The sequence below is a fragment of the Leucopleurus acutus genome (genome assembly GCF_964270905.1).
Source record: "Leucopleurus acutus genome assembly, chromosome: X".
In the NCBI taxonomy this organism is placed as follows: domain Eukaryota; kingdom Metazoa; phylum Chordata; class Mammalia; order Artiodactyla; family Delphinidae; genus Leucopleurus; species Leucopleurus acutus.
Window position 1 is genome coordinate 87,575,888 of NC_139148.1, and position 19,768 is coordinate 87,595,655.

At 40.4% G+C, this 19,768-nt stretch overlaps 1 protein-coding gene across 1 annotated transcript in view; it reads right to left on the reverse strand.

Moving 5' to 3' along the window:
- Positions 1 to 1,293: 1,293 nt before the first annotated feature.
- TRMT2B (tRNA methyltransferase 2 homolog B) overlaps positions 1,294 to 19,768 on the reverse strand; it is a gene marked incomplete at its 5' end in the record, with an annotated part of 86,232 nt that continues 67,757 nt past the window's right edge. Inside the window, 1 exon segment of the mRNA XM_082865123.1 lies at positions 1,294 to 4,159.

Sequence of the window (19,768 nt, forward strand, 5' to 3'; positions counted from 1 at the left end):
ATCCCACAGTTTAGCACCAAATTACAAATTATTTCAAGTATATTAATCTTTATTTCACCACTAAATTACCATAAGCTCCTTGAAGGCAGAGACCCTACTGTTACATTTTTTTTGGACCCCCAAGGTTGATATATACGTGTAAATCTCCTACCATTTGATCCCCCTCACCCACTAGCTTCTCTGTTTTCAGCCCTAGGACTCTCTGGCGCTTTAGGTCACTAAATCCTCTGGTCTCTTATTTCCTTGTTCCTTTTGCCCTGCTGGGAGAAACTGACTGAGAATTTGCCCTGTTTCTGTCCAACTCTCCTTCCTCTTTTAGACAATCTCTAGACTCCAGCCCTTTACTCTTCTTAAGACTACAGACCTGGAAATGTTGATATTCATCAGACTGCTGAGGGCCTGGGAACCCCTTCCCCATTAGGAGCACTGTTCTCCCAAGGACTGATCATCTGAGGTGATAACCCCGTGCTTCCCCTTGAATGCTAGGGCCATGTTCAGGGGTTTGGTTCTGCAAGAAAGGGAGACCCAAGATTTGACTCCCCACTCCCCCTACCTCCAGCCCCCGACTCAGCAGGAACAGAGAACGGGTCTAAAAGCAGTTTGATCGAAAAGCTCTTGGCGTATTTATCAGCTTTCAGAACCCCTCTGAACTACGTAAGGTTCGGAGATAGGTTTGAGCTTACAAAGCCCCTACAGCCAGAGCTGATTCATAAGAGGTAGCTGGCATCCATGAGGGAAGAGGAGAGGAAGGAGAGAGATGTGCTGCAAGTGGCTGATAGTCCAGTCACAGAACACTATCTGGTGAGAGGTGATGGACAAGGCCTGGAGAATCAGTAGTTAGGATGGAAGAATGGCTTCCGTCTGTAGAATGCTCGGTTTGGACTGTTAGAATCCTTAAGAGATATGTAATGCAAAATCAGTCAGGTATCCTCTGGGCCTTCTCTTTTTGCTCTAAGCTCCCTGAGGACAAAGACTTTTGATTATCCTTTTCCAAGCCACTCCCTCACCATCCATTTTCCAAAGTGGCTGCACCATTTTACATTTCTATCAGCACTGTGTTTCTCCACATCCTCAACGGCACTTATCTTTTTTCATTATAACCATCCTAGTGGTTTTTCATTTGCATTTCCCTGATGGCTAAATTGATTGATTGTGTGTGTGTGTGTGTGTGTGTGTGTGTGTGTGTGTGTGTGTGTACAAGGTCATTTGAACACTAGCTGGCCACATTCATTCAGTTATTTCAATAAACATTTATTTGTAATAGCAGTAAGACAAAGATCTCTGCTCTCAAGGGGTTCACAGAGTGTAATGGTATAATAGACATTTGTCCTTTTAGGGGTGTCGCTGTACAGCATTTGAACCCTTTATCTGGGGGAGAGGACACAGGACTCTTGCTAAGAAGCAGGGCCCCCTTGTAGTTGGGGCACAGGCATGTGACTTAGGCTCCCTCAATCCAAGGATCCATCCCTTGAATTGGGAGCCAGTGACCCAAAGAAGTGGACAATCTTCTCCAATTCAGACAGTCATGAAAATGTGCCTCTTGGTTCTTCCAATGTGGGAAGTGTCATTGACCTTTGCCCCAGCTGCTGTGCTTTAAATTCACCCCAATATTTGCTGCTTTGCTCTGAAGCCACACTGCTCCCAGCCAGTGACTGAGCACAGCAGGGATACTAAGTCAGCCCCATTTCTGGGAGACACAGGACTATGTGGCCTGTGACTGTGGCAACAGAACTCCCCATCAGCCTGGTCAAACTTTATTAGCACTGCACTTCAGTCTACGACACTTCCTACCTAACCTTCTTCTTTCCTTCTCTCATCCATAAAGGTCAGATTTACACTGCAGTTTAACATCTCTCCCAGCTTCCTCCCTATGTTCTCTCACTGACATTTTCCCCAATAAATCTCCTGCATATCTAATCCCAGCTTGGTTTCTGCATCTCTGAGGACCTAAGCCAACCCACTAATGGTGCTAGCATGGCGGTAGTAATAGTGACAGCTGTGATGTTGGCTGTGTAGCCCTGAGTCTGGTTCTCCAGTCCAACTTGTGATTCTGGGAGCTATTCAATATGCTTTTAAGACAAGCATTTTCTGCTTAAATTAGCCAATCAATTTCTGTTGCTCACAACTAAGAACCCTCTGGATTATAGGGGAAGGGACAAAAACATTCAACTACAATACAGTGTGACAAGGGTTATGATAGAAGCACAGAATCTGTGGAAGCACATAGGAGGCACCTAACCCAGTCTTTATATCCTCTCAAATGAAATATCCATATGCTACCTGGAATTGCTGGTCAGCTCTTCTCACTAATTTTACAGGCCACCCCAAATTCGAAGGCTCACAACCACCTTCTCAATTTACCATTCCTTAGGAAGTAGTTCTCATAGTTACATTCACATAAGAGTTATTTGGGAAAGAAGACTACTTGCAGATTCCAGGGCCCCATCCTTCGAGTAATGCAAGTGCTCAGAGGATCATAACTTGAGAAAAGCTGTCCCAGGGATAGCTCTACAATCTGCTCCTAAAACAATTTTATCCATCATCATAGTGAGCATTTCATAAAATACTGGCAGCAGTTGACCCCTCTGTGGCCTGAGCCAAAGTGAAGATAGACTTAAGAGTCAGTCCACACATGGGTCCTTGATTTCCTTGGGCTGCCCATGAAGAATATCACCTGTAGTTTGCTCCCTAGCACAATTCAGTAAGAACTAAACTATCCGCACACACTTTCATATTCTTTCCTATTGGGCACATTATATGCTTGTTGGACCTTAAGGTGTTTGACCTTATGGCCAAGGAAAGGAGATATTCCAGCCGTGCCAAGAAGAGAAAGGGACTCCTCCTACACTATACGATGACTCAACAGATGAACTAAGAGTAGAAAGCTTGTGTAAGATCATAAATCTTACGCCATTACCAGACATCCTTCCCAGTACTCCTGCCTCTCCTACTTGGCTTTACTACTAAAGGGTCCCCCAACTGTCAAGGACTTCAGTTCTAACTTTTAAAAAAGATGGAGTTATTATTAGTGGGAGAAGTCAGAGCAGCAGGGAAAAGTAGGATAAATTAGGTTGGCAAAGTCAGATCCCGGGAAGAGAAATCATGTAAAGACAGGGTAGTGAGATCACCGTGGGCCAGATAATGCACAGTCCTGCCTGGCAGGACAGAAATCAGGCCATGCCAAATCTCTCTGACCCACAGCAGTCTGGTGTAGTAAAAAGAGCTACATTATAGACTGGAGTAAAACACTGTGGGTTTTAATCCTGGATCTGCTTCTAAATCTTTGTGTGATCTTGGTCCTCTCTGGGATCTCCAAGATTCTGTCTAGCTTAACATCCCATGACATCGGTGTAGTTAGGCATGGCTAGGCCTCCTAGAATCTTTGATTCCACACGTAGTACTGTGGTTTTATCGCCACCAAGCAACTGAACAAGCCAATGACCAAAGTGTCCTAATCAATTTCTCCTAGAGATATACTCTCACATGTGAAATATAATATGTATAAGCATGTTTATAACAGCCAAAGGTTGGACACTACCTAAACATCCATCAACAAAGAACTGCTTAAATAAATTCTGGTATATCTCTAATAATTATGGAACGCTGTGCAGCCATGTAGCCATAAAGAAGCTCTTTATGTACTGATATGAAACAGCCTTCTATGTAAAAAGTGAAAAAAGTAGGGTGCAGAATAGCATTTATGGTATGCTACAATTGTATAAAAATTAGGGGTGTACATATACAAATATGCATAGAATATCTCAAGAAGGATACACAAGAAACTGGTAACAGTGACTGACTCCAGTGAAGGGAAATGGACAATGAGGGAGATGGTAGTAGGGAAAATAGATATTCATCTGTTCAAAATATAAAAAAGAACCTTAACGAGCCATGTCACAAACCCATCTTTTTCAACCATCTAGCAGAACGTAAGTGAACAAAGTTGGAAGAGACTTTGTTTCTGAAAGCAGAAAGAAGAGTCTAAGGCAATTTCTTGGCTCAGCCTGTCTCAGAAGTGTGTAGGTAGCTATGATGGGTCTTCAGCTGTTTCCTTCCCTCTCTGCCTTCAAGCTTGAAGGTACATCTTGAGAGTTGCTTCAGGCAGCTGACTGTCAACAGAAACTGGAGAGACTAGGAGAAGCTTCTATTCCGGTGAGGCCTGGAAGAAAAGTGAAGCAGAAGCCAAAAGTTCACAAACTACCAAGTAGGCATCTAAAGAGAATTTCTCATTCCTTGAAAAAGCTGTCACTGCACCCACAGTACATCGTGAGCTCACTGACACCAGATGAGATATATATCTTTGCATTATCAGTCCATTATCAGTCCCCTATAAGAACAAAAAAGAGTTCATTCTTTTTTTCTGAAATGAATATCATAAAGAGCATTCACTGAAAGCTAGTAGCAATATAAAAGGTACAAAGTTTTAAAAGATATATAATTCATAGCCAAGAACTAACCATAGATTAAAACGTTCAGTGGGAAGAACAATTTGTCCTCTATTTAGACTTATTTTATGAAGGATAATCATATGTTAAATTTAGTGAAGAATCATGCTTTGAAATACAACTCATTAAACAAAAAGTCTAGGGCTTGGGTTTAATATTCTGGATGGGCAAATTTAACACTTTGTTGGTGAAGATTAGCTTTAACTATTATATAACTTGGAATAAATGAAAGAGCTCTTTAGTTTTCTTTTATTATTATTAATTTTCTTTTTTCTTTTTTTTTTTGGCTGCATCGGGTCTTAGTTGCAGCACGTGGGATCTTTTGTTGTGGTGCGCGGACTTCTCTCTAGTTGTGGTGTGTGGGTTTTCTCTCTCTAGTTGTGGTGCACGGGCTGCAGAGTGCGTGGGCTCTGTAATTTGTGGCACACGGGCTCTCTCATTGAGGCATACAAGCTCAGTGGTTGTGGCACACAGGCTTAGTTGCCCCGTGGCATGTGGGATCTTAGTTCCCCGACCAGGGATCGAACCCATGTCCCCTGAATTGGAAGGTGGATTCTTTACCACTGGACCACCAGGGAAATCCCAAGAGCTCTTTAGTTTAAATAATATTAATACAAGCATTAATTGAGTGCTTATTATGTGGCAGGTACTGTTGTAAGTCGTTTATGATGTGATTTAATACTCACGATGCCCTTATGGGATGGGGCTATGATCATTTCCAGCTGACAGATAAGGACATTGAAGCGCAGAAAAGTTAAGTGGCTTGTCTGAGCTAAAACAGCTTAGATAGTACGGCTGGGATTTGAGCCTAGGCAGTCAAGCTGTGGTGCCTGGGCCCTAGTCATTTAAAACAACAAACAAATTGTGTGGAAAATTCAAATAGGGCCTGCAGGGAAATATTAGGAATCGACTGAACAATTCCAAGGACACCAGCCAGAAAGATCAGGATTTGTGAAGTCCATATCTGAACAGTCACTTAAATGGTTTCCTTGGCTAGTTTCTATATCCTACATCTTCTGTCCTTATCAAGCTTCCTATGATTCCTCTATCAACATGTCACTCCTTTGATCAAAAAGTTTCCAAGGGCTCCTTTCTGCCTATCTGATAGATCTGAAACTTGAATGTGCATCATACACACCTGTGGAGCTTACTTATAATACTGATTTCCTAAGCTGTGACCCAGAAAAGTTGATTTAGTAGGTTAGGGTGGGGCCTGGGAATCTGTGTTTTAAACAAGCTTTGCAAAACATTGGCCTATGTGGACAAAGCCCAAACACTTTGTTCTAGCATTCAAGGCTGTCCATGACCTGGCCCCAACCCATCTAACTCCTGATATGAATACTCTATTCTAGAAAGGCCATTGTCCTCTAACTTCTCATATAGGAAGCGTTTCTAACTCTAAACCTTTGCCCACACCATCCTACCCATCTGGAATGACCTCCTGCCTTCTTTCCTCCTATCCAAACACTATACATCCTTCAAGGTGAAGCCCTAGTTTCACCTGCTCTACAAGACTTAAAATCCTTAAACTCTCCAGACCAGAAGGATTGAACAATTAAGTCTCTACTGTCTGACCTCAATCCTTTTGGTATTTAACTGGTTTCAAGAGTATATGCTTTGCTTCCCCAATTAGATTGATGGCTGCCACTACCCACATGTGGCTATTTAAATTTAAGCTAATTGATTAAATACAATTAAAATTTCCATTCCTCAGTCACACTAGCCACATTTCAAGTGCTTAACAGCCACATGTGTATTGGTCAGCACAGAGAGAGAACATTTCCACGTCACAGAAAGTTCTAATGGACAGCATTGTAGGAGTCTGCTATGGCTGTCACAGCCACAGCTACCTTCTTATATACACTCCCTATAAACATTGCTTGCTGTGAAGTTAAGTAAATATGTATCCTGACCACAAAAAAGTGATGCATTTTCTTTTTAAACTCTGATTCCTATTTCCAGTAAAAATAAGGAGCTCAGAAGATAAGTTTCGAATGTAAATATCACTCAGCATTTCTAATCAAGTCTCAAAACCCTTGCCTTTTCTCAGCTCTCATCCTCCTTGACCCCTCGGCTGTATGTGGCATTATGTAGAGCAGATTTCCCTTGTCTACTCAAAATGCTCTTCTCCTTTGCTTCCATGACGCTGTAACAACCAGAACGATCACCATTAATATACTGAGCTCTTACTGTGTGCAAGGCACTGTGCTAAGCATTTTACATACCTCATCAACCATATTAGGTAAATACTATTATCACCATTTTATAGATGAGGTATCTAAAGTTCAAAGAGGTTAATTGATTTGCTCAAGGTCACAGAGCTAGTAAGTGGTGGTGCTTGGACTAGAAACCTAAACCTCTCTTAAGGTTTTTCTCAAGGGTCATTACTAGATCAAATGCCTAAAATAGGCAAGGCAGACCATCAATTACAACATCAAAGAAAGGAAACAACCCATCGAAGGGAATCTCTTCTTTTCTTTTCTCCCTTTTTCTTCCCTGCCCTTCTAAAACTCTCTTTTATTCTATCTCACATAGGCCTCTGATAGATTTTCAAGGTCTTAACAGCCTGGGGAATTTAAACCCACTTAATAAGTACTTGAGAAAAAGTAACCATAGTAGGTCAGGGAGAGCAGGCACCATATATTGCCTTTCATTTTCAGGAATTCTGTTTTTTCCTAAATACCCTGTAGGCCCTTAGCATTAAAACTTGTGTTGTTCAGGACTTGGAATTTCGATGCAAGCACTCTGCCAATAGTCCATTTTAATTACACTGGAGACTGTTTATAGCTTTTCTGTTCTCTGGGCTAGACTTTGTGTCCAGCAGCTACTACTAGAGGTAGTCAAACATAATAGAAATGCTGGAGGAGTCTGGCTTTAGGCTGGAACAGTCACCTACTTACTAGTGTTTCACATTGCCCTGTTTACTGATACCCTTAAGCAGGTCAAACGTAAGCATTCGTGGCCAGTACACCGAGGGTGAGGATATAGGAAAAAAAGTTTATAGCAACTCTGAGCCCTGACTTCATGTAAAAGAGACAACCTGTTGATCCCCTAAACTCACCAGGCTCCTATAATGTGTTCTGAGCTACGTAAGGCGTAGTTACTCGAGACAGGGAGCTACGTTAATGACTATGCAGACCCTTTAGGGTTTGAAGCCTCCATTACTTAGGTTAAAGAAGAATAAGGAGTATGGAAAATCTCTGTACCTTCTCCTCAATTTTGCTGTGAACATTAAACTGTTCTAAAAAAGTCTCTGTGGTTGCCAAGGTCTGGGGGAGGGACGGATTGGGAGTTTGGGATTAGCAGATGCAAACTAGTATATAGAGGATGGATAAACAACAAGGTCCTACTGTATAGCACAGGGAACTATATTCAATATCCTTGATAAACCACAATGGAAAAGAATATGAAAAAGAATGTATATATGTATAACTGAGTCACTTTGCTGTACAGCAGAAATTAACACAACATTGTAAATCAACTATACGTCAATAAAATTAATTAAAACAATAAAGTCTTAATAAAAAAAGAAAAAGAAGGAATATTGGCTTCTCTTCCTAGCTCTGCCACTAACTGGCTATGCATGTGTATGTGTGTGTGTGTGTGTACAAATATTTAGTGAGAACTTTTTTCCTTTTACTATCCATTCATGTACCATAAATATTATAGGGTATTGTTTTGTGTTCTTATATTTTACATAAGCGTAATTATACAGAATTTTATGCAAGTTTTTTCTCAACAGTATGGTTTTGTTACATTTTGCTCTAGCTCTATATTGCTACATGTAGTTATAACTCATTTCAACTGCTTTATGGAATATCATCAGATGAATTCACCATACTATAATTTATGTATTCATTCTGTTGATAGTAAAAAATGGAAAACAACCTAAATGACTATCACAAACTAAATCCTTCAGTGGACATCTGTACGTGCATACGTATCCTTATTCACATGTGGGAGAGTTTCTCTTGATTAAAAATCCATGAGTGCTGTACACCTGAAACTAACACGACATTGTAAATCAACTATACTTCAATCAATCAATCAATCAAGCAATAAATAAATAAATAAAATGTACAATTTAAAAAAATCCATGAGTGGAATTACTTGGTCATAGGGTATGCATAAGTTCAGCTTTAGTAGACACTGGCAAATACTTTTCCAAAGTAGTTGTACCAATTTACACTACCACCAATAGTGGAAGAAAGTTCCAACTGACCCACATTTTCATCAGTACGTGGTATTGTAGGTCTTTTTTCATTTTAACCACTCTGATGGATGTGTAGTGGGATCTCATTGTGGTTTAAGTTTAATTCCCATGATGACTAGTGAGATGGAGCACATTTCATAGGTTTATCATCTGATATGCTTTCTTAAAGGAGATATGGACAAGAATGAGAAAGAGGTGAGAGGAAGGACATGGTGGGGAGGTAGTGACTAAGGGATGGGTGTGGGATGATAACACTGTAGAAAGGGGAGCCTAAGGACATTAAATCACACTTTCTAAGCAGACCAGTTTTTCTGAGGGCTAGCCAAGTGTACACAGATTTGGGAGTCTCTTAAATTCAGCAGCTAAAGGTGCTATAAAGGTGCATGTAAAAGTGTATGTTAAACATGTTTGAAGTAAATCATAAAAATCTGGCAGCGACCAAAGGCCAAGTTCTCTTTTCCACAAGAGCAGCAGCTCTGGCTGCTTCCTGGCACCTTTCAACAAGTCGAGTTCCGAACGGGCTCTCAATGCCCTCATCTCAAAAAATGACAGCTCTGGCTTTGTGGATTCCACTTACAAGGCCACATGATACCAATGTTAAAGAGCACAGAATGGTAAATATTCTTCCCTTCCAGCTTTACTGAAGTATGATTGACAAAATAAAATTGTAAATATTTAAGGTGTACAACATGATGTTTTGATACATTTATACATTGTGAAATGATTACTACAATCAAGCTAATTAACATATCTATCATCTCACATAGTTACCTTTTAAAAAAATGTTCTTTTTACCTAGCACCAATCAAACAGAACTTTCTATGGTATTCAGTAATAGACTGTAAAGTAACATGGTTTAGATCACTGCATCTCAAGCCTTCATGTATGTGTGAATCCCCTGGAGATCGGTTACAATGCAGATTCTGATTCAGGAAATATGAGGTGACACCTGAGATTCTGTGCTTCTAACAAGCTCCTGGATGCTGCTGATCCAGGACCATACTTTGTGCTTACAACATGAGCTATGGAGCCAGACAGACCCGAGTTTAAATCCCAGCTCTGCTTTCTTAGCTGTGAAATCTCTGGTAAGCTATTTAATCTCTCTGAGCCTTAGTTTCCTCGCCTATAAAAAGATAAAAATTACCTACTTCATAGGTTTGCTGTGAAGGTTAAGTAAAATAATGCATATAAAACATGTATAGCCCAGTGCATGGAAAGAGTAAGTAATTGATAAATGCCAGTTATTGTTAATATTCCACGAACTGGCACTCCTACACATTATGATACTCTGAAGACTGCTTCAGAATGATTATCTGGAAGCACTGCAAGAGCCTAGATTAATCACAGAGAGACAGATTGAATCATATTTAGTCATATTTTATGTTGGATCATATTTAGTCATATTTTATGTTAGGCTTACTTTATTGTATTCTAAGCCTTTGAAAACTGAGACTTCATCTGTTTCAGTCAGGGTCCCAGCAGGGAACAGATGGTGCACTTGCATTAGCATAATTAGTGGAAAGTTTACGAAAAGGACTATCCACAAGTGTGAGCAGAGTATAGGAAAACAAAGAGGGATAGATAGTGCAGTAACTTGGTGCTGTTACCACCCCTACACCCAAAAGTATGAGGGGAGGGAACAGATACCAGAAAAAGGAGAATGTGGTGTAGAGAGGGTCCCCTTGAAAGGTGCTATGACCTTTAGTTAAGGGATAGCAGCCAACCAGAAGCAATCCTATAAGAAGGAAGCCAGGAATAAACAACCTGACCTCAGTTTCTTTTCTCCCTTTGATGTCCTGCCAGGGATCTCCACTGCCCAAACCCTACCAGAGGCCAAGAAGGAAAGGGAACTCACTGATGTAATCCATATAGGTTAGCCTCCTGGGGCACAGAGCAGGGTATAAAAGGGCAGAGGGTGGATCAGGAAGGGTAAGCAAAAGATATCTGGTACATCATCCATGACACATATACTGAACCAAAATTCTATCCAAAACAGAATACTATTCTGACCAAGCCAAAAGAGAACAGACTACTATTTTAGACAAAGCTAAACTCAACTAGTTTATCACCAAATGAGGATCAATAACTTCCAGGGTATCTCCCCATCAGATGTCCTATAATCATCCAAAACTCAACACAGCTACAACTGAAATCATCTTCCTCTATCACCATAACTCAACTTTCCCATTTCTATCAAAGGTGGCCTTTGATATGTTAGTCTCTCAGCCTGAAACATTCTTCCCTTTCCTCCTTGTATATTTAAATCTTACCTACTTACCTTTAAGTTCTAACTCAAACACTTCTCCCTCCTTCAAAAGGTCTTCCCCCAGCTATTTTAGCCTACAGTGATTTCCCTTTTCTCTGGACCCTCATTGCCAGTAATTTAGTCACTAGTGTCAGGTATTGTTATTTAACTAGTTTGGGGTATATATACCATTGCCCCAACTAAATAGTACACTTCTTGAAGGCAGGAACTATGTCTTAACTTTATTTTTTTCTCCTTGTCAAGACCAAGCATCTTGAGACTTACTGAATATATGTACATGATAAACACCTAAAGAATGAAGAATAAGGAAAGAATAGCAGGATTCAAATTTTTAATCTCATTTTTCTATGATAGCTTCTCAGAAAAAGGCTCTCTGAAGAACTGCCTGGCCTTACATAGAAATATGCAAGCACAAAGGACAGCTCTGTGCTCATCTATCCACTTAGCATTTTTAAAACACTCTTCTAAGTAACCCTTGGGTTAAATAGAGAATCAAAACAGAAATTACAAACTTTTTAGAAATGATCAGCAAGGAAGTCAAAACCCATGATATGCAGCTAAAGTGGTACTCATAAGAAAGCTGTAGCATTAAATTCATTTATTTATTCCAATATATTCAAATATATTTCAACTGATAATACATGAATTATTTTCACTGACAAAAAATGAATTAAAGTCAACTCAAGAATACACATAAATAACAATAAAATATACCCAAAGAAATAATTAAATATTTTTTCAAAATTAACGGCCCACTTCTCTCTAGTCTTCCTTCTTACAACAACAAAAAAAACCTGGACAAAATAACAATCAAGTGTAGGAAGACTCTGAAAAGTGGAAAGAAGAAAGTGGACTGCCTGGAGACTTTAGGATGTGAGGAACACTACAGTGGTGAGTTGCCTGGGATTTCTTTTTGCTTCCCATATATTGCAGATAAGGCACTGGAGAAGACTACAACCTGAAATTGCCAAAAAGGCCCAGACCAAGAAAAGCCCCAAGAGAAGATTGTTCCCTTTAGTTAAATAATCAGGGAAATGGCTGCCTAGCCAGAACAGAAAAATATTTTTGATAATACCCAACCTACTCTAACCAAACATCAGAGGAAAAACTGTCCCTTCCCTGTGGTGTCAGTGGTGCCAAATAGAGTCACCCATGTCTGGCCCCTCATGGCAGCAGTTAGACAGGGAGAGGTGGCCCTCTGTTTCCCCCACAAGTGTGATATCAGTGGGACCAAACAGAGAACAGAACTTCCACCCCACCTCCCTGGTAGCAAAGAAGTGGAACAAGGCAATGCAAGGTGGTGCTAGCTGGCACTCCATTAGCCCACTGGAGTAATGTTAGTGGGGCCATCCCCACCTGGCAGCTGTGAGGTAGTGAGAGTCAACCCTCCATTCCCCACTTTTCCATCTGGTGTTGAGGAGATCTAGCAAGGAGCTGAACTTCCACACCCTTCAGGAAGTAACTGGAAAGAAATTAACAGAGCCTCAGGGGGGCTGTGGGAAAATGAAAGAAGGACAGAATTTATATCATTGGAGTCTCAGAAAAAGAGAAAAAAGACTATAGGGCTGAAAAAGTATTTGAAGAAATAACTGGCTGAAAGCTTCCCAAAGATGAAAATGTGGATATTAGTAGACTGTGATAAATTACTTATGTATAATGTAATAATTAGAGTAACCACTAAAAAATCTATTGAAAAATATGTTCAAAACGTGTATAGATAAACCAAAATGGAATTCTTTAAAAAGGTTCAAGGGACATCCCTGGTGGCGCAGTGGTTAAGAAACTGTCTGCCAATGCAGGGGACACGGGTTCAAGCCCTGGTCTGGGAAGATCCCACATGCTGCGGAGCAACTAAGCCCGTGCGCCACAACTACTGAGCTTTCACTCTGGAGCCTGTGTGCCACAACTACTGAAGCCTGCGTGCCTAGAGCCTGTGCTCTGCAACAAGAGAAGCCACCACAATGAGAAGCCTGCACACGGCAATGAAGAGTAGCCCCCGCTCGACACAACTAGAGAAAGCCTGCTTGAAGCAATGAAGACCCAATGCAGCCAAAAATAAATAAATAAATAAATAAATATCTTTCTAGAAAAATTAAAAATTGAAAAAAAAAGTTTAAGTAACACACAGCAAGGCAGAAAAAATTGAGAAGAGGAACAAAAAATAGAGGGAACAAACAAGAAACAAAAATAAAGCAGGAAACATAAGCCTTAACATATCAACAATTACATTAAATGTAAATGGCCTAAAAAAACCAATTAAAAAACGAGTTTGGTAGAGTGGCTTAAAAAAACATGACCCAAACACGGTGTCTACAAGAAATCCAATTCAAACATAATGACATAGGTAGGTTGAAAAGAAACATTACATAAACATAAACATTCTCCTCAAGCACACATGGAACATTCTCCAGGATAGATCATATGTTAGGCCATAAGTCTTAATAAATTTAAGAAGACTGAAATCATATCAAACATCTTTTCTAAACACAATGGTATGAAATTAGAAATCAATTACAAGAAGAAAACCAGAAAATTCACAAATAGTTGGAGGTTAAGCAAAATGCTACTGAACAACCAATGAGTCAAAGAAGAAATCAAAAGATAAATAAAAAAACATCTTGAGACAAATAAAAATGGAAATACAACATACCAAAACTTACAGAATACAGAAAATATGTTCTAATATTGATTGCAGTGATGGATGCACAACTCTTTGAATATACTAAAAACCACTGAATTGCACATTTTAAATGGAAGAACTGTATGGTTTGTGAATTATGTCTCAATAAAGCTGTTATTTTTTAAAATGCATAAAACTATACATGCACATAAATGAGTTCATGTAAAACCGGTGAAATCTGAGTAAGGTTTGTGCATTTTTATCAGTGTCAGTTTCATAGTTCTAATACTGTACTATAGTTATACAAACTATTATTAATAATAGAGAAAGCCAGGTGAAATGTACATAGGACCTCCTTGTACTGTGAATCTATAGTTATTTCAAAATAAAAAGTAAAAATCCTGAATATACCATCAACAGACAAATGGATAAAGAAGTTATACACACACACACACACACACACACATACACACACAATGGGATATTACTCAGCCATAAAAAAATGAAAATTTGCCATTTGCAACAACATGGATGGACCTGGAGGGCATTATGCTTAGTGAAATAAATCAGACAGAGAAAGACAAATACTATATTATCACTTATATGTGGAATCTAAGAACTAAAACTAGTGAATATAACAAAAAAGAAACAGACTCACAGATATAGAGGACAAACTAGTGATTACCAGTGGGGACAGGGAAGGGGAAAGGGCAAGATATGGGTAGGGGATTAAGAGGTACAAACTACTATGTATAAAATAAATAAGCTACAAGGATATATTGTACAGCACAGGGAAAACAGTCAATATTTTATAATAACTATAAATGGAGTATAATCTAGAAAAATTCTGAATCATTATCTTGTACACCTGAAGTTAATATATTATAAATCAACTATACCTCAATTAAAAAAATATAAACATTCATCTTGTTAAAAAAAATCCTGAACATAGGGCTTCCCTGGTGGCACAGTGGTTGAGAGTCTGCCTGCCAATGCAGGGGACAAGGGTTCATGCCCCAGTCCAGGAGGATCCCACATGCCGCGGAGCGGCTGAGCCCGTGCACCATGGCTGCTGAGCCTACGCGTCTGGAGCCTGTGCTCCGCAATGGGAGAGGCCACGACAGTGAGAGGCCCACGTACGGCAAAAAAAAAAAAAAAAAAAAATCCTGAACGTGAATGTTTATTCTAGCTCCATTCACAACTGCCCCAATTAGAAATAATTCAAATGTTCCTCAAAAGATAGAATAAATACACTGTGGTACATCCACACAATGGAATACTATTTAGCAATAAAGAGAAACCGACTATTTATATATACAACTATTTGGATGAATTTCAATGGCATGAAGCTGATGTTAAAAAGCCAGTTTTAATCATAAATGTATGATTCCATATATATAACATTCTCGAAATGACAAAACTATAATAATAGAAAACAGATTATTAGTTGCCAGAGGTTAGTGGGGTGGGGGAGGTTGGGGAAGAGGTGAAACTATAAAGGGATAGCAACAGAGAGCTTTTTGGGGTGATGGAACTGTTCTGTCTATAGATTGTGGATACATGAATCTATGTGTCTTAAAACTGTATAGATGTGGGTTTTTAAAGTCTATTTTAAGGTATGGTAATGTTGAAAAGAAAAGAGAAAGGAATAGAGGATAAACATGTAGATTAAATAAGATGATGGTTACTAGGGTGTTCACTTTATAGTAACTCTTTAAGCTAAGTTTTGTTTTGTGTAGTTTTCTGTATTTTTATTTTAACTAAAAAGTTGTTTAAAATAAAAATAACAGGGATGAAAAGGGAAATGGAAATAACCTGGGTCAGGGAAGGCTTCTTTTGAGGAGGTGACAGGAAGATGAGAGAACTGAGAGATGAGAACGAACCATGAAAGTGAAGGGTGGGAGGAGAGTATCTGAGGCAGAGAACTGGAGGCAGGAGAGAAGGGGTAGGATAGAAGGAGGTCCTGATGCAAGAACATGTAGCTGTTCACATCCCAGCAACAGGAGGTGTGTGTGTGTGTGTAGATTTATTATAAGGTACTGGCTCATGCATTTATATAGTCTGGCAAGTCCCAAAATCTGCAGGGTGAATTGGCAAGCTAGAGATTCAGGAGAGCCGACTGTTTAGTTCCAGTACGAGTCCGAAGGCCTGAAAACCAGAAGAGTGGATGGTTGTAGTTCCAGTCCAAAGGCCAGCAGACTCAAGACCCAGGAAGAGCCTGGGTTGTTTCACTTTGAGTCTGAAGGCAGAAAAGAAGTCAATGTCCCAACTCAAAGGCAGTCAGACTTCTGACTCCTTCCTCTCTTACTTGGGGGAGGGTCAGCCTTTTTGTTCTTAGTCCTGCCTCCAACTGATTGAATGAAGTCAAATTAGGGAGAGCAATTTGCTTTACTCAGTCTATTTAAATGTTAATCTCACCCATAAACACCCTCACAGAAACACCCAGAATAATGTTTGGCCAAATATCTGGGCACCCCATGGCCCAGTCAAGTTGACACACAAAATTAACTTATTACAGTATGTGTATTACAAATGTATGAAACAACTTCATTGAAGGAGGCAGGGTAAGTGTGGTGACCCAACTGACTTTGGAAATAAGTGGAGTCTGTAACACTGAAGGCAAAAGAGAATGCACTAAGGAAATGTGAATGAGGTATGTACTTTAGTTAATAATAATGTATCGATACTGGTTCTTTAATTTTAACAAATACTAGTGTGAGGTATTGTAAAAATTAACAAACAGAAACCTCAAATAAAATAGAGTCAAGAAGCCAGAAGGGGGGCTTCCCTGGTGGCGCAGTGGTTGAGAGTCCATCTGCCGATGCAGGGGACACGGGTTTGTGCCCCGGTCTGGGAAGATCCCACATGCCGCGAAGCGGCTGGGCCCGTGAGCCGTGGCCGCTGAGCCTGCGCGTCCGGAGCCTGTGCTCCGCAACGGGAGAGGCCACAGCAGTGAGAGGCCCCGCAAAAAAAAAAAAAAAAGAAGCCAGAAGGGGGAGCTCTCACAACCTACGACAATAGCAGCCCCCAACAGGCAGGAAAAAAACTTAGTCTTTTTGCCTGGCAAGAGCTCAGCCAATGAGAGACTGCCAAAACTCAGCCAATGAAAAGCCACTATACTGCGAACTCTCAATTCCTCCAATGGACTCTCTGCTTACTAGCCTTCCCAACTTCCTCTTCGAACTGTAAGAGGTCTCTCCTCCTTGTGGCAGAGGGACTTGCCTGTGGCTCACCACAGTTGCAGACACCAAATTACAATTCTTTGCTGACTCTGAGTAAATCCACTTTTACCTGAGAAGTAACTGGCAGTCTGTTTGTTTAAGGTCAACATTTTGGGGGCCCATACAGGGATCCAGAGGAGACCCCCAACAACTCTGAGGCTGGTGCACAGACAGGTACGGTAACTAAAAATCCCACTGAACGGTTTTTTATTGCTGACCCCGAGGTTTAAGGGCAAGTTTTTCTCCTGGATCCAAGCTCCTGCCCTCTTTGTGTTTTGAAGCTCTCCAGGTTTAATTTGGGATCTATTTTAATGGTTTATTCTTTCTGATTAAGGCCTTATTCTGTCAGTGAGTACTTCTTTGGCACTTTGGCCTGTTATTTTTTTTTTTTTTGAAATCAGGCTATTCCAACTGGAACTGTGGTAGCCTTCAGCTTGATTTCTTTTGGAACAGGAGTTGTTTCATTGGAACTGTGCTATTCAGCCTTCAGCCTGATTCCTTCAGGATTAGGCTGCTCCGAGCAGCCTTTGGCCTGGCTCCTTTGGGATTAGATTGTTCCCTTAGAACTGGCTGGTGGTAGTCCTTCAGGCTGTTTGAGCCTGTTTAAGCTGTTTAGGCTGTTTGAAAATTACTATTTTACTCTAAAGAAAAACCTCTGAGAAATGGGATCCCAATTATCTAAATACTTGAGGGCACCCTTACCTACAGGGACCCTGGCTGATTTTATGTTTAAAAACTGCAGTCCTGGAATTCCCTGGTGGCACAGTGGTTGAGAGTCCGCCTGCCGATGCAGGGGACACGGGTTCGTGCCCCGGTCTGAGAAGGTTCCCACATGCCGCGAAGCGGCTGGGCCCGTGAGCCATGGCCACTGAGCCTGCGCGTCCAGAGCCTGTGCTCCGCAACGGGAGAGGCCGCAACAGTGAGAGGCCCGCGTACCGCAAAAAAAAAAAAAAAAAAAAAAAAAAAAACGCACTCCTTCCTCATGTACATTTCTAAGTAAATGGACCAACCTAACCAAAGGCAATTTAGAACATGAATGGTCATTATGGAGAACTATTGAAATTCCAAACTTACTTTTCTTAAGACCAAATTGACAACCACACCTGTAAAATTTCCAAAACTGAATGGAATGCCTATTTCAATTATTTTGAGGCTTCCAAACATTATCAGGAGCCTAAAATTGCATCTCTGCAAAATAAGATTTTAAGATCCTCTGAGGCAAACAAAGAAAGATAGAATGGCTGCAAAAGCCTCATGTTCCTCTTCCCTGGCTTCTGCATCACAGACACTGCCTCCAGTGTCATCTTATTCCTTTCCCCTGGCTCTTCCTCCAGTGCCATCCTCCTTCTTCCCTTTTATGCCACCTATCCCTCCTCTGTAACCCTCAGTTCCCCCATACTAATTCTCTCACCAAACTTGCCCTTTTCTCTGAAACTCTCCCCACTGCCATTTCCTCTGAACTTACCAGAACCTGTCTCTCTAAAATTAAGCCTTGTGAGGATCCAGAGACTAAACTCTTAATTTTTTTATATGCCCTGGACTAAAGTGGAACTGCAAAGCTATAGTCAAAGATTTTCCCAAAGGAACTGAAATCCTTACAGATATGCTGAGGAATTTAATATAGTCATTCAGACTTATCAACTCTGACTTAAATCAGCTAGTTCATATGCTTGTCAGTGAAGGCCAGGCCCAGCTTTGGATGAAAATCACCAACTGGGGAAATCCTGAAAGGTCTCTAGAATTACAACTGGGAGACCAGCCTATTTACCAATCAAGCTCAGGCAATCGCTAAGTGACTTTATAGAGCAATTCATAGTGCTTTTCCAAAGCCTGTTGATTGGAACAAAATTCAGGCTTGCACACAAAAACCTAATGAACCTGTTTATGACTATTATGATCAACTTCAGAATGTGTTTAAGGAAAATTCTAATCTTCCCTCAGATGTTGTTCTTCCTGGGTAGCTTTCAACTCTATTTTTATTAGTGGGCTGAACCAGGGTTTTTCTCTTCTAGTAAAAACGACCAGGATGGAATGGGAAACTTTGTCCACTCCAGATTTAGTTAATCTGGCAAACCAGCTCTCTTACACTCTAGATGAGTCACATAAAAGGAAAACTGCTAAAATTCTTGATCTTCAACTCCAGCAAATGGAGGCCCCTAAACAAAAACAAAACCCTCCTAGTTTCTGCTATTATTGCAAAGAGCCAGGATATCAGAAAAGAGATTGTTACCAATTTAAGCACTTCAGGTGCCTTCAGCCTTCTAACTTGTCTATCCAACATCCTCCCAATTCTCAATGACAGGATTCAAAGGAACTATAAGGGCTATTCCCAATCCCTCCCTCTTAATTATCTTGAAGAACATTTCTCCAGATTAAGGATAAATCTTTTCCAGCCCTGACACCAGAGCCACACTCTTGATGCTCAACCCCACTACAATAAAATGGTTTCTACCTTGGAGCACTAAGACAGTTCAAATAGTAGGGATCCCTAATGAACCTCAAGAGGTTCCTGTCTCTGAACCTATTCTCTTTTGTTTAGGCCCTTTGAGAGATACACACCCTTTTCTCCTTAGTTCCTCCACCCCTATCCATTTATTTCACTGAGTCTTCTTAGAGAAGTACAGCGTCATGCCAGAATTTTTCTCTCCCAAAAGGAAGAAATAATTCTACAATTTGACAGTAGTCATCAAAGCAGTCAATCAGGTGAATTAAATGACCCTTTGACATCTTTTGTTTGCTCTGTCTCTGATGGTACTACAGCTGATTCTGGAAATATTGATCATTTGTCCCTATTGGATCAGCTACTACCCTCCTTGTGGGCAAAATCTCCAACTGATATTGGTAATTCACAGTGTACATCCCATCAAGATCCAAATACCCCCCCAAACTTCTCCCCAGAATTAATCAGCACCCTGTAAGTAAAGAAGGCGTTCAAGGTAAAAAGCCCTTAATAGAAGATAACAAGGCTCAAGGCCTCATTATCCCTTGTACTAATCCCTGTAG